Genomic DNA, 12591 nt, shown 5'->3' with positions numbered 1-12591 from the left:
CTGGCCACGCCGACTCCAATAGCGGCACCGGCTGAGTCTACAATGCAAGCACCATCGGCTCCACCAACTGTGCCGGCTACAACTCCTGTGCCGGCTACGCTGGCCACGCCGACTCCAATAGCGGCACCGACAACAACAACAACCCCGGCTCTGCCCTGCCTCGAATCCTGTCGTCTCGACACCCAGTGGGTGGACGTCATGGAGGTAGACGGCGAGCCTGCTGCCACAGCAGCACCAGAGACACATCGTCTCGAGTCCACGACCGCTGCTCCACCAAGCGCCGGGGCTGCAGAAGCCTCTAACAGTGAGGTCGAGGCGGAGCCAGCCCTTGTGTCGGCTCTGACATGGGCTCAACCTATCCTGGCCTTCCTTCTTCGCGACGAACTTCCTCAAGACAAGGCAGAGGCGAGGCAGATCCAGCGCAGGTCTGCAGCCTACGCCATCATCAATCGCGAGCTGGTACGACACAACATGACTGGCGTGTTCCAGCGCTGCGTTGAATCAGAAAAGGGACAGGAGATCCTCAGAGACATTCACCAGGGGGAGTGCGGGCATCATGCTGCCTCTAGAACCCTGGTGGCCAAGGCGTTCCGCCATGGATTCTACTGGCCCATGGCCCTCGAGGAGGCCGTGGATCTGGTCCACAAATGCAAAGGCTGCCATTTCTTCAGCGCAAAGAGCCACATGCCACCTTCGGTCCTCAAAACCATCCCCCTGTCATGGCCATTCGCCGTCTGGGGACTGGACATGGTAGGGCCCTTCAAGATGGCTTGTGGTGGAATGACCCATCTCTTGGTAGCCGTCGACAAATTCACCAAGTGGATCGAGGCCAGACCTATCAAGAAGCTTGATGGCCCCAGGACTGTCAAGTTCGTCACGGACATCTCTATTCGATATGGCGTCCCCCACAACATCATCACCGACAACGGCACCAACTTCGCCAAAGGCGCTCTGGCGCTCTATTGCTCCAAAGTAGGCATCTGGCTTGACTTGGCATCTGTGGCACATCCCGAGTCGAATGGCCAAGCGGAGAGGGCCAACGACCTGATCCTGGCCGGCATCAAGCCAAGACTGGTGGCACCACTTGTCAGGTCGGCCGGCTGCTGGATTGAAGAACTGCCGGCTGTACTACGGAGCCTCCGCACCACACCCAACCGGTCGACCGGCTTCACTCCGTTCTTCCTCGTATACGGGTCCAAGGCTATTATTCCTACGGATATCGAGTTCGACTCGCCTCGGGTCACCCTATACATGGAAACGAAGACGAAGGAGGCAAGAGAAGATGGTGTGGATCTCCTCGAAGAAGCAAGGGACCTGGCCTTTGAGGCGGATAGCCATCTATCAACAGAAGCTGAGATACTACCACAACAAAAAGATCAAGCCTCTCTCTCTCAGAGAGGGAGACTTGGTCCTCAGAAGAATCCAGTGCACTGTCGGCCAGCACAAGCTCTCATACCCATGGGAGGGACCCTTCATCGTTAGTATGGCGTTGCACAACAATGCTTACTACCTTATCGATGCCCAAAAGCCAAGCAAGCGCAATAGGGACGACTCCCGCCAGGAGACGGAACATCCATGGAACGCGGCGTTGCTTCGCCCGTTCTACTGCTAGAAGGCAAGTATCAAACATGGAAAGAGCATGCACATATGTATATTTCTCCCTCTTTAGGGATCCTCAATGAATGCAATAGAAAGAGCATGCCTCATGCCTCTTTTTAGAATTCAGATTTAGAGTGCTCACTCTGCGACGCCCCTTGCTTGCTCTAATAAGCTCGGGGGCTCGCTAGCCGCCCGGACGCCTTCCTTATGTTGTAGAAGAACACATAGTGTATGCCGGACCGATCCCTGGTCACCTCGTATCAGCTTGCAGACCGGCTCCGGCTGTCCGGATAGCGAGGCGATGCGAGGTAAGGCCGGATGCATGCAAAGTTCGACTACAAAAAGGTTGCCGACTCGGGTTGGCTCGATCAATTTGTCGATCTCATTCAGGCCGACCTCTGTTGGTTTATGACTGAATCTTGAAGTCTTGATGGCTTCGAAAAATCTAAGTCTTGTGTTCTAAGGCCAGAAACCTCGACCCACTCACAGACCAGCTCCCGGCTGTCGGGCTGGCGGGGTGGAAACTTGGGAATACAGGGATTGGAGAAAAGGAAGTCAACCAGGAATCAAAAGATAAAGATATAAAACAACACGCATGGCAATACGAATATAATGCTGAATACATACATTCAAAATGCATTGGCCCACGACCGAGGTTCATTACACCCCCCAGTGGGTGGAACTGTTGGACTGACAAGAAAATTGCAGACAACAAACAGGACACCGGCTACGGGGCTGCGACCTCATCAGTCGCCCCCGCTGCTGCTCCTGAAGTGGTGGCTTCACCATCCCTGGCTGCTCCCAAGGTGGTTGCGCTGTCTCCTTTGAGAGGGATCCCGGCTCCATCCGCACCGGAGTCGGCGTACGCCGCACCGCTGGAGGCGGCAGCAGTATCCACACCGTGGGCCGTCTCGTCGGAGCTGCCATCGGGGTCATAGGGCTGAAGGCCGTGTAGATCTTCACGGATCACACCGCCATCTTCACCCTGCTCCAAAACGAGCTCGTCCCAAGTGGCGTACTCTGTGATGCCACTGGCCCTCACGCGCAACGCTTCCTCCACAGCCTCCAGCTCCACCTCCGAGCCGTCGCGCTGAGCGACGAGCTTGCACAAGTCCAGGTTTTGATACCAGGACTTGGCCAAGCGCAGGGCCATGTAGGCTCCAGCGCACGCGGCCGAGGCGTCAAGGCGATCCTCGCCAGCTTCAAGCCAGCGGGCAAGCCGGCTCATCGACGCCGGCTCCACGCCATCCGGCCACAGGGCCGCCACCATCAACGAGCCTGCGACCTGGAGCTGAGCCACAGACTCGCCCAGGGCATGCAGGCGGGCCCTAAGGCCCACTCCGATCTCCTCCACGCTCCAGCCGGAGGTAGCATCTACCTCCTGCCCAGCCACGCGGTGCTCCTAACGGCTCACCTCGACGGCCGTGTTGGCTGCGACCTGAGTCGCAGGGAAGAGGCCTGAGACAGGAAAAGGAGTGCAGAAATGAGTAAGAAGAGGAGACAACCAAGAAGGCTCAAGACAAAACAAAAAAGAAAGACTCACGATGGAATGCACCATCGGTCTCATGGGTGCTCTTCAGGACCTCGAGCTCCCGCACCTTGCTCGCATGAGTAAGGCGGGCAACTTCCTCTTGGAGGCTCGCCGCTTACTCCAAGGCCTTGGCCAGCTGCGTCTGCTTCTGCACAAGGGCCTCCTCCTTCTCCCTCAAGGCGGCGTCCTTGAGCTTCATCTCCTCAAGATGAACCGACGCGAGGAGTTCCACGTCGGCAGAATAGGAGGCTTCCTTCTCCTGCAGCGTACCACGCAGCTGCTTGAGCTCGACCCGGCTGGCCGCCTCGAGCTCCTTCTTCTCCGTCTGGAGAAGAGCCAGTTGCTCCTGGAGCTGGTCGCCTGCGTCACGCAGGGCGTCCCGCTCCACGGCGACTTCACCCAGATGGGCTTGGAGCCCGGCAACCTGTCCATCGGCCGCCTGGTGCTGAGCCCGCAGCTCATTGTAAGCCTGCACCTGGGCATCATAAATATCCTGCAAAAGCAAAGAAGAAGCAGAAGTAAGATTCGGCCTGGTTAAGTCATAACCAGCCCGATTCTCGGGGGCTACACCTAGTGGGTGTGCTAGCGCGCCCCCACTAAAAAAGCAAAACAAGAAAAGAGCCTCAAAGAGATTCGGCCCCGCCGATGATCGGCCGGCCCGATTCTCGGGGGCTACAACCAGTGGGTGTGTTGGCGCGCCCCCACCGAAGCAAGAGGAAAAAAATTCAAGACCAGGACGAAGCACTTACCCTGGTGTGGGCCTCCAGGCGCTCCAAGTCGATGCCCACCATGCGGGCCGACTGCTCCACCTTGGACCGGCTGCTGGAAAACAACGACACCAGCTCCGAGACACCGGTGAGCGCAGTGCCGGCGGGCAGTCGCGCGCGCGCCAAATTGGCCGCCCGCCACGACTTCATGGGCCGGCTCCCGACCCGGCCACCAGCTCCCGACGCAGCTGGACCGTGGTGGGGAACGACGATGGCGCCGGCCGGCTCCGCCGATGACCCAGCCGGCGCTGCCTCCTCGACAAGAGGGGGATGGGCCACATCCGGCGCATCCATGATCACCCCTGGCGCATCACGGGCTGCGTCTGGCGCGTCCAGGATCAGTTCCTGCGCGCCAGGCGCCGCCTCGGCCCTAGGGGAGTCAGGGATCGTCTCCAGGTCCACCGGGGCAGAAGCGTCCGGCTCGGAGGGCTCGGCCCCCTCAGCCCTCGGGGCGTGCCTCGGGGCCACCTCGCTAGCTGACTCCTCCGCACGAGCATGCACGGAGGGGTCATGTCTAGCCTTCGTACGCTTCTCTTCCGGCTTCTCGGCTCGGTTGGGGCGAGACTGGCCCTCGGCCGTCTTCCCCGCGGCCGTGCCCCACCGACGCTTGGATTGCTCCTTAAGCTCCCTCTAGGCAGCATCAGCTGCTGCCTAGCCGGCCTACTCGACTGCGGAGGCAGTTTCTTCCTCTACTTCCTCCACCTCCCTGTCGGGCGACATTTAGAAGGAACAAATCTTTACACCAAACAAATGAAGAAAAGGGGGAGGAAATCTTACCCTCCGACCACGGGCACCTGCCTTCTGCCGGCACCACGGCGCTTCTTGGCACCGCCTGCCCGTGCTCCAGCTGGAGGACCCAGCGCCGGGCGCTTAGGAGACGGCCTGGAAGCTGTGGCACCCTTGCCCTTCTTCCCGGCCGCCTCGTCAGCGACGGTTGCCCCGGCCCTTTGACGCCAACCACGCGTCAGCGGCGGGCTGGTACCCTCCTCCACCCCGTCGGAGTCTTCCTCGAAGGCTGCATCAGAGAGGAATGGGGGAGTCTCGTCGTCATCCGTCCAGTCTGCGACGGAGGGCCGCGGGTACTCACCAGACGGCTCTGTCCCATCCGACTCCAGCGTGTTCTCCGAGCCTGCGGAGGAGTCCGAGCGGGACTCGATCAAGCCCTCATCCTCGATCTCCGAGGCGTCAGACACATCCACGTCGGGAGCGGGCGAACGGAGGGATCCCTGTAGCCTCTCGAACATCTACAAAAAAGGATTCGACAGCTGGCTCAGCGAGACGGCCAGTCGCAAGACAAAAAGCAAAGAACAAACAAAACACTTACCACAGGAGGCGGACGGGACCTGTTGAAGGGGGTCATCCCCCACGACCAGTCCCCGTTGTCGTCCATGCGGGCGGTGGAGATCAGGTTCACCCTTCGCGCCACCGCGCTGGGGGTGAACCTCTTGGTGGTCATCCTGCAGGGATCATGCCGGCCGCTCATCTGGCAGACCAGATGTGGCCGCCTCTGCAGCGACAGGATCCTGCGGGTCACCATGGTGGTGAGCAGGTCACGGCCAAGGAGGCCGCCCTTCTGCAGGATCTTGAGGTAAGCGCAAATCTACGCCACCTCGGGAATCGGCTTGGGGGTCTTCGCCACCCAGTTCAACTTCGTCGGCAGATCGATGTTGAACGGGGGCATGTTGAGGGTGTCCTGGGCGGGGTCGGTGTTCTTCACATAGAAGAAGCCCCACTGCCACTGCTTGATGGACTCCTGTAGCGGCAGCTGGGGGAAGCCGGACTTCGAGCGATGATGCACTAGTCCGGCTCCGCACGGCGTCATCGGGCGTGGTCCGGCGAGCTTCTCCACCTCGGACTTCTCCATCGCGATGGACTGCTGCTTGAAGAAGAACAAGCTGCGCCAGGGATCGACGTGGGGCTCGATCACTAAGAAGCCCTCGCACAAAACCACGAAGGCCGATAGCTGCAATATGTCGTTCGGCGCCAGGTGATGCGGCTGTAGGCCGAAGAAGTGGAGCCACTCGGAGAATAAGGCGCTCGCCGGGAGCCCGAAGCCCCGGTAGAAGTGCTCGTTGAAGACAACAACCTCTCCCACGGCAGGTGTGGGAGCGGTGTCGGCGCCTGGGATTCGCACCAGCACCTGGGAGGCCGGGGGCAACAGCCGGTGACGACGGAGCGCCTCGATATGGCCTTTGCAGATCTCGCTGCCCAGCCAGGCCCCCTACGACGAGGACTTTTTCGAGGTGGAGCCGCCGGCCATGGCTGCGGGCGGCTAGAGCTCGAAAGGGCTGGTGGCTCGGCGGCGACGAAGGCGATGAAGACGAAGAGGACGGGCTCTTTCTCTCTCGGCTCAGGGAGGAAGAGAGCGTCGATGCGGGGCGATAATGGGGGGCGAATGGCCTCCTCGGAACCCCCGCATCCCATTTAAACCCCACGAAGCATCGTGGGGAGGGGATCTGGTGCGCGCGGAACCCCCACTAACCCCGTGTATTACGGACGGTAACGTTTCCCTAAGCCCCACCGTCGTGGAGTAAATCCGCAGAGGATCTCTCGCACGGAGGCCGAGGGGGCGTCGTGGCGGGACCCAGGGCTCAGGCCCAGTCCTGTCACCAGTAATCACCATCATTATGTCAGGTGGGGCCTGGCACATGGCGCCTTCTGAGCGACCTACGACGAAGCCGAGGCGTCGCTTCGAAGCCAGCCAGTTTCGGAGCCAGCATCCCCTGTCACGAATGGCGGCGGAAATACCAAGGCAAAATATCAAGACGGTGAGTCCGCCCGTCCGCAGACGGCAGACCTCTCCAGCTTCGGGGACTACTATCGGGGGGATAACCCCGGGGTAGGCTCATCAAGACTGCTCCTTCATTTCCTGCCCAAAGGATATGAACAAATACAGTTTCCCAAGGCCCAAGTCTTCTGGCCGGCTAGGCTGCGCCTGCCGGCTGGAGGACGACGCGGCCAACTCTCTGGCCGGCCAGGCAACCCCTGCAGGCTAGAGGCGAGACAACCACCTCTTCCTGACCGTCTTGGCCAAGCCAACCGGCTAGGAACGAGGCGGCTGTGCCCAAGTCGGCTAGCCAAGCAGGCTAGCCGGTCGGGGATCACAAGTCACATCAGATCGTAGGTCAGGACGAGACCTTACGATTATAGGTGGCTACGCGTCAGCAAAGGTACTGGATTGGAGTGTCCGGCAGGTACGAGCGTCGGTGGCCACGCCGCTGACCTACCCCGGTTCTGATCCATCACCTAGCATAGTGTTAGACCGTCACACTCCCACTCCATTACTGCACTCGGTGTGGGGAACAGTGGAGGCGGTCGTACTATCCGCCCATGACGAATCTCGCTGGACGACGCTCGACGTACAATGTGTGCTCGACATCAACCTTACGCGAGAGCTTCATTGGCCAGCTAGCGGGTCCCACTGGCAGACGAGACCATGCAGCCGACGGGTCCCTCAAGCGACAAGACAAGACCCTCGTGGGCCCCTGGTCAGCCGGTGAGGCTGCTAGCCGGGTCCCACTCTTGTACCCTTTATCCATATTGTAGGCCGGCGGGTTCATCTATAAACCCCCCGATCACCCTCCATGCAGAGGGTCGGTCGAATAACACTTCACATCCACCAACCACAAAGAGAGAGGCAGAGACGAGCCGGCTGCTCCCCTTTTCCTCCTCCCAACACAGCTCCAGGAACAACCTTGTAATCCATTCATACACATCAAATACTCCGACAGGACCAGGGGTCTTATCTCTACGAAGAGCCCCAAACCTGGGTACATCGTGCGTTCCATGCTTGTACCAACCTCGTTCTCAGCGCCCTCCTTTGTCCCTTCGGTTCTCACCGACTTTAGCCTACCTATGGCATATGTTGTGAGTATTCACCGACACGTGTTAACCAAGCGTTCTCAACATCTTGGTCAGCCGTAGCGGGTGGTTCATCTCCTAGCGCAGCATTAAGGACATAATCCTTCTTCCCAGCTTGCAGGAGCAACTTAAGATTACGAGCCCAGTCTACAAAGTTGCTTCCATCATCTTTCAACTTAGCTTTCTCTAGGAACGTATTAAAATTCAGGGTGAATGTTGCGTGAGCCATTCATCTACAACACAAATATTGCAAACTTTAGACTATGTTTAAGATAATTAGAGTTTAATTAATCAAATTACTAATAAACTCCCACTCAAAAAGTACATCTCTCTAGTCATTTGAGTGGTACATGATCCAAATTAACTAACTCAAGTCCGATTATCACGTGAGTTGAGAATAGTTTCAGTGGTAAGCATCTCTATGCTAATCATATCAACTATACGATTCATGCTCGAACTTTCGGTCTCATGTGTTCCGAGGCCATGTGTGTACTTGCTAGGCTCGTCAAGTTTAACCCGAGTGTTACGTGTGTGCAACTGTTTTGCACCCGTTGTAGGTGAACGTTGAGTCTATCACACCCGATCATCACGTGGTGTCTCGAAACGATGAACTGTCGCAACAGTGAACAGTCGGGGAGAACACAATTTCGTCTTGAAATTTTAGTGAGAGATCACCTCATAATGCTACCACCATTCTAAGCAAAATAAGGTGCATAAAAGGATTAACATCACATGCAATTCATAAGTGACATGATATGGCCATCATCTTGTGCTTCTTGATATCCATCACTTAAGCACCGACATGATCTTCTTGTCACCGGCGCCACACCATGATCTCCGTCATCATGATATCCATCAACGTGTCACCATCGAGGTTGTCATGCTATCTATGCTATTACCACTAAAGCTACGACCTAGCAATATAGAAAACGCATCTGCAAACACAAATGTTAGTTTAAAGACAACCCTATGGCTCCTGCCGGTTGCCGTAGCATCGACGTGCAAGTCGATATTAACTATTATAACATGATCATCTCATACAGCCAATATATCACATCACGTCATTGTCCATATCATATCACAAGCATACCCTACAAAAACAAGTTAGACATCCTCTAATTTGTTGTTGCATGTTTTACGTGGCTGCTATGGGTATCTAGTATGATCGCATCTTACTTACGCAAAAACCACAACGGAGATGTGAAAATTGCTATTTAACCTCTCCAAGGACTGCCTCGGTCAAAACCAATTCAACTAAAGTTGAAGAAACCGACACCCGCCAGTCATCTTTATGCAACGAGGTTGCATGGCAATCGATGAAACCGGTCTCTGGGCCGTTTCAATCCAACAATACCGCCGAATCGAGGAAAGACTAAGGAGGGCATCAAATCGAACATCACCGTCCACAAAACCTTTTGTGTTCTACTCGAGATAACATCTACGCATGAACCTAGCTCATGATGCCCCTGTTGGGGAACGTTGCATGGGAATCAAAAAAATTCCTACGCACACGAAGACCTACGTACCCTTGTAGATCACTCAGCATGAAGCATTAAGAAATGCGGTTGATGTATTGGTACAACTTCGTGATTCAAATCACCGTCATCCCATGATCCGTCCCACGAACGGTTCCGATCTAGCGCCGAACGGACGGCACCTCCGCGTTCAGCACACGTACAGCTCGATGATGATCTCGACCTTCTTGATCTAGCAAGAAAGACGGAGAAGTAGATGAGTTCTCTGGCAGCGTGACGACGCTCCAGTGGTGGTGATGATCTACTCCTGCAGGGCTCCACCCGAGCTCCGCAGAAATCCAATCTAGAGGTAAAACTATGTGGAACAGTCTTGAGTTGCACGTGGCAAAGTTGTGTCTCGAAAAGCCCTAAACCACCAATATATATAGGAGGAGAGGAGGGGCTAGCCTTGGGGCACAAGGGCCCCAAGGTGCGCTGGCCGCCAGGGAGGAGGAGGACTCCTCCTCCAATTCGGTTTGGGAAGGAGGAGTCCTCCTCTTCCTTCCCACCTCCCTCTTTCCTTTTTTCTTCTTCTTTTCCTTTGGTTTTTTTACATGTGGAGCCATAGCCCTCTTGGGCTGACTCCACCAGCCCACTAAGGACTTGGTGCACCACCCTAGGGCCTTGGGCTCACTCCCGGGTGGGTGGGCCCCTCCCGGTAAACACCCGGAACCCATTCGTCACTCCCGCTACACTGCCGCAATTGCCCGAAACTTTTCGATGACCAAATGAAACCATCCTATATATCAATCTTCATTTCTGGACCATTTTGGAAACCCTCGTGACGTCCGTGATCTCATACGGGACTCCGAACAACATTCGGTAACCACACATATAACTCAACTATACTAAGACATAATCAAACCTTAAGTGTGTAGACCTGATACATCCATTTTGCATCATGTTTTCATGTTGATATTTATCGCTTCTTTGGCTGTTATTTCACTTCACGGTACTATTCTTATTCATTTTCTCTCTTATTTTGCAAGGTTTACATGAAGAGGGAGAATACCGACAACTGGAATTCTGGCCTGAAAGTGGAGCAAAGTTGAGATACCTATTCTGCGCAACTCCAAACGCCATAAAAATCAATGAGGAATTGTTTCCCGATTTATCAAAAATACTAGGCCGAAGAAGTGCCAGAGGGGCACCAGGGGGTGCCCACAAGCCTGCACGGCGTGGCCACCCCCCCAGGCCGCGCCATGGGGGCTTGTGGGCAGCCCACTGGCCCACTTGCTCCCCTCTTTTTCTATATGGAGGGTTTCGTCCAGGAAAAAAAATCAAGGAGGAGATTTTTCGTGGTTTCTCCACCGCAGAACCAATCTAGAGCTCCGGCAGGACGATCCTGCCGGGGAAACTTCCCTCCCGGAGGGGGAAATCGTCACCATCGTCATCACCAACACTCCTCTCATCGGAGGGGACTCGTCACCATCAACATCTTCATCATCACCATCTCATCTCCAAACCCTAGTTCATCACTTGTAACCAATCTCCGTCTCGCGACTCCGATTTGTACTTGTAAGGTTGCTAGTAGTGTTGATTACTCTTTGTAGTTGATGCTAGTTGGATTATTTGATGGAAGAGTTTATGTTCAGATCCTTGATGCTACTTATTACCTCTCTGATCATGAATATGATTCTTCTTTGTGAGTAGTTACTTTTGTTCCCGAGGACATGGGATAAGTCATGCTAATAGTAGTCATGTGAATTTGGTATTCCTTCGGTATTTTGATATGTTGTATGCTGTTTTTCCTCTAGTGGTGTTATGTGAACGTCGACTACATAACACTTCACCATTATTTGGGCCTAGAGGAAGGCATTGGGAAGTAGTAAGTAGATGATGGGTTGCTAGAGTGACAGAAGCTTAAACCCTAGTTTATGCGTTACTTCGTAAGGGGCTGATTTGGATCCACTAGTTTAATGCCATGGTTAGACTTTGTCTTAATTCTTCTTTTGTAGTTGCGGATGCTTGCGAGAGGGTTTAATCATAAGTGGGATGCTTGTCCAAGTAAGGGCAGTACCCAAGCGCCGGTCCACTCACATATCAAACTATCAAAGTAACGAACGCGAATCATATAAACATGATGAAACTAGCATGACAGAAATTCCCGTGTGTCCTCGGGAGCGTTTTTCCCTCCTATAATACTTTGTCGAGGCTTGTCCCTTGCTACAAAAGGGATTGAGCCACTTTGCTGCACCGTTGCTACTTTGTTACTTGTTGCTCGCTACGAATCATCTCACCACACAATCACTTGTTACTGACAATTTCAGTGCTTGCAAATATTTCCTTGCTGAAAACCACTTGTCAGATCCTTCTGCTCCTTGTTGGGTTCGACACTCTTACTTATCGAAAGGACTATGATTGATCCCCTATCATTGTGGGTCATCAAGAGTCTTTTCTAGCGCCATTACCGGAGAGTGAAGCGCCTTTGGTAAGTGGAACTTGGTAAGGAAACAATCATATAGTGTGCTGAAATTTATTGTCAGTTGCCACTATGGATACTAATCCTTTGAGGGGCTTGTTCGGGGTATCTTCACCTTCAATGGAAGCACAAATAGTTTCTCCTCAACCTGCTGCACCTACTGAAAATATTTGCTTTGAATTTCCTTCGGGTATGCTTGAGAAACTGCTGGCTAATCCTTTTACAGGAGATGGAACATCACATCCAGACTTGCATCTAATCTATGTAGATGAAGTTTGTGGTTTATTTAAGCTTGCAGGTGTGCCCGAGGATGAGGTCAAGAACAAGGTCTTTCCTTTATCTTTGAAGGATTAGGCGTTGACATGGTATAGGCTATGTGATGATACTGGATCATGGGACTACAATCGGTTGAAATTGGAATTTTATCAAAAGTTTTATCCTATGCATTTAGTACATCGTGATCGGAATTATATTTATAATTTTTGGCCTCGTGACAGAGAAAGCATCGCTCAAGCTTGGGGGATGCTTAAATCAATGCTATATTCATGCCCCAATCACGAGCTCTCGAGAGAAATTATCATTCAGAACTTCTATGCTCGGCTTTCTCATGATGATCGCACCATGCTTGACACTTCTTGTACCGGTTCTTTTATGAAGAGAGATATTGACTTCAAATGGAATTTATTGGAGTGAATTAAACGCAACTCTGAAGATTGGGAGCTTGAAGAAGGTAAGGAGTCAGGTATGAATTTCACGTTTGATTGCGTTAAATCTTTTGTTGAGACAAATACCTTTAGTGATTTTAGCGCTAACTATGGACTTGACTCTGAGATAATAGCTTCATTGTGTGAATCTTTTGCTGCTCATATTGATCTCTCCAAAGAGAAGTGGTTTAAA

Source organism: Hordeum vulgare, chromosome 5H (genome assembly GCF_904849725.1).
Source record: "Hordeum vulgare subsp. vulgare chromosome 5H, MorexV3_pseudomolecules_assembly, whole genome shotgun sequence".
In the NCBI taxonomy this organism is placed as follows: Eukaryota; Viridiplantae; Streptophyta; class Magnoliopsida; order Poales; family Poaceae; genus Hordeum; species Hordeum vulgare.
The sequence above is the reverse complement of the archived record's forward strand: the minus strand, read 5'-3'. Positions refer to the sequence as shown.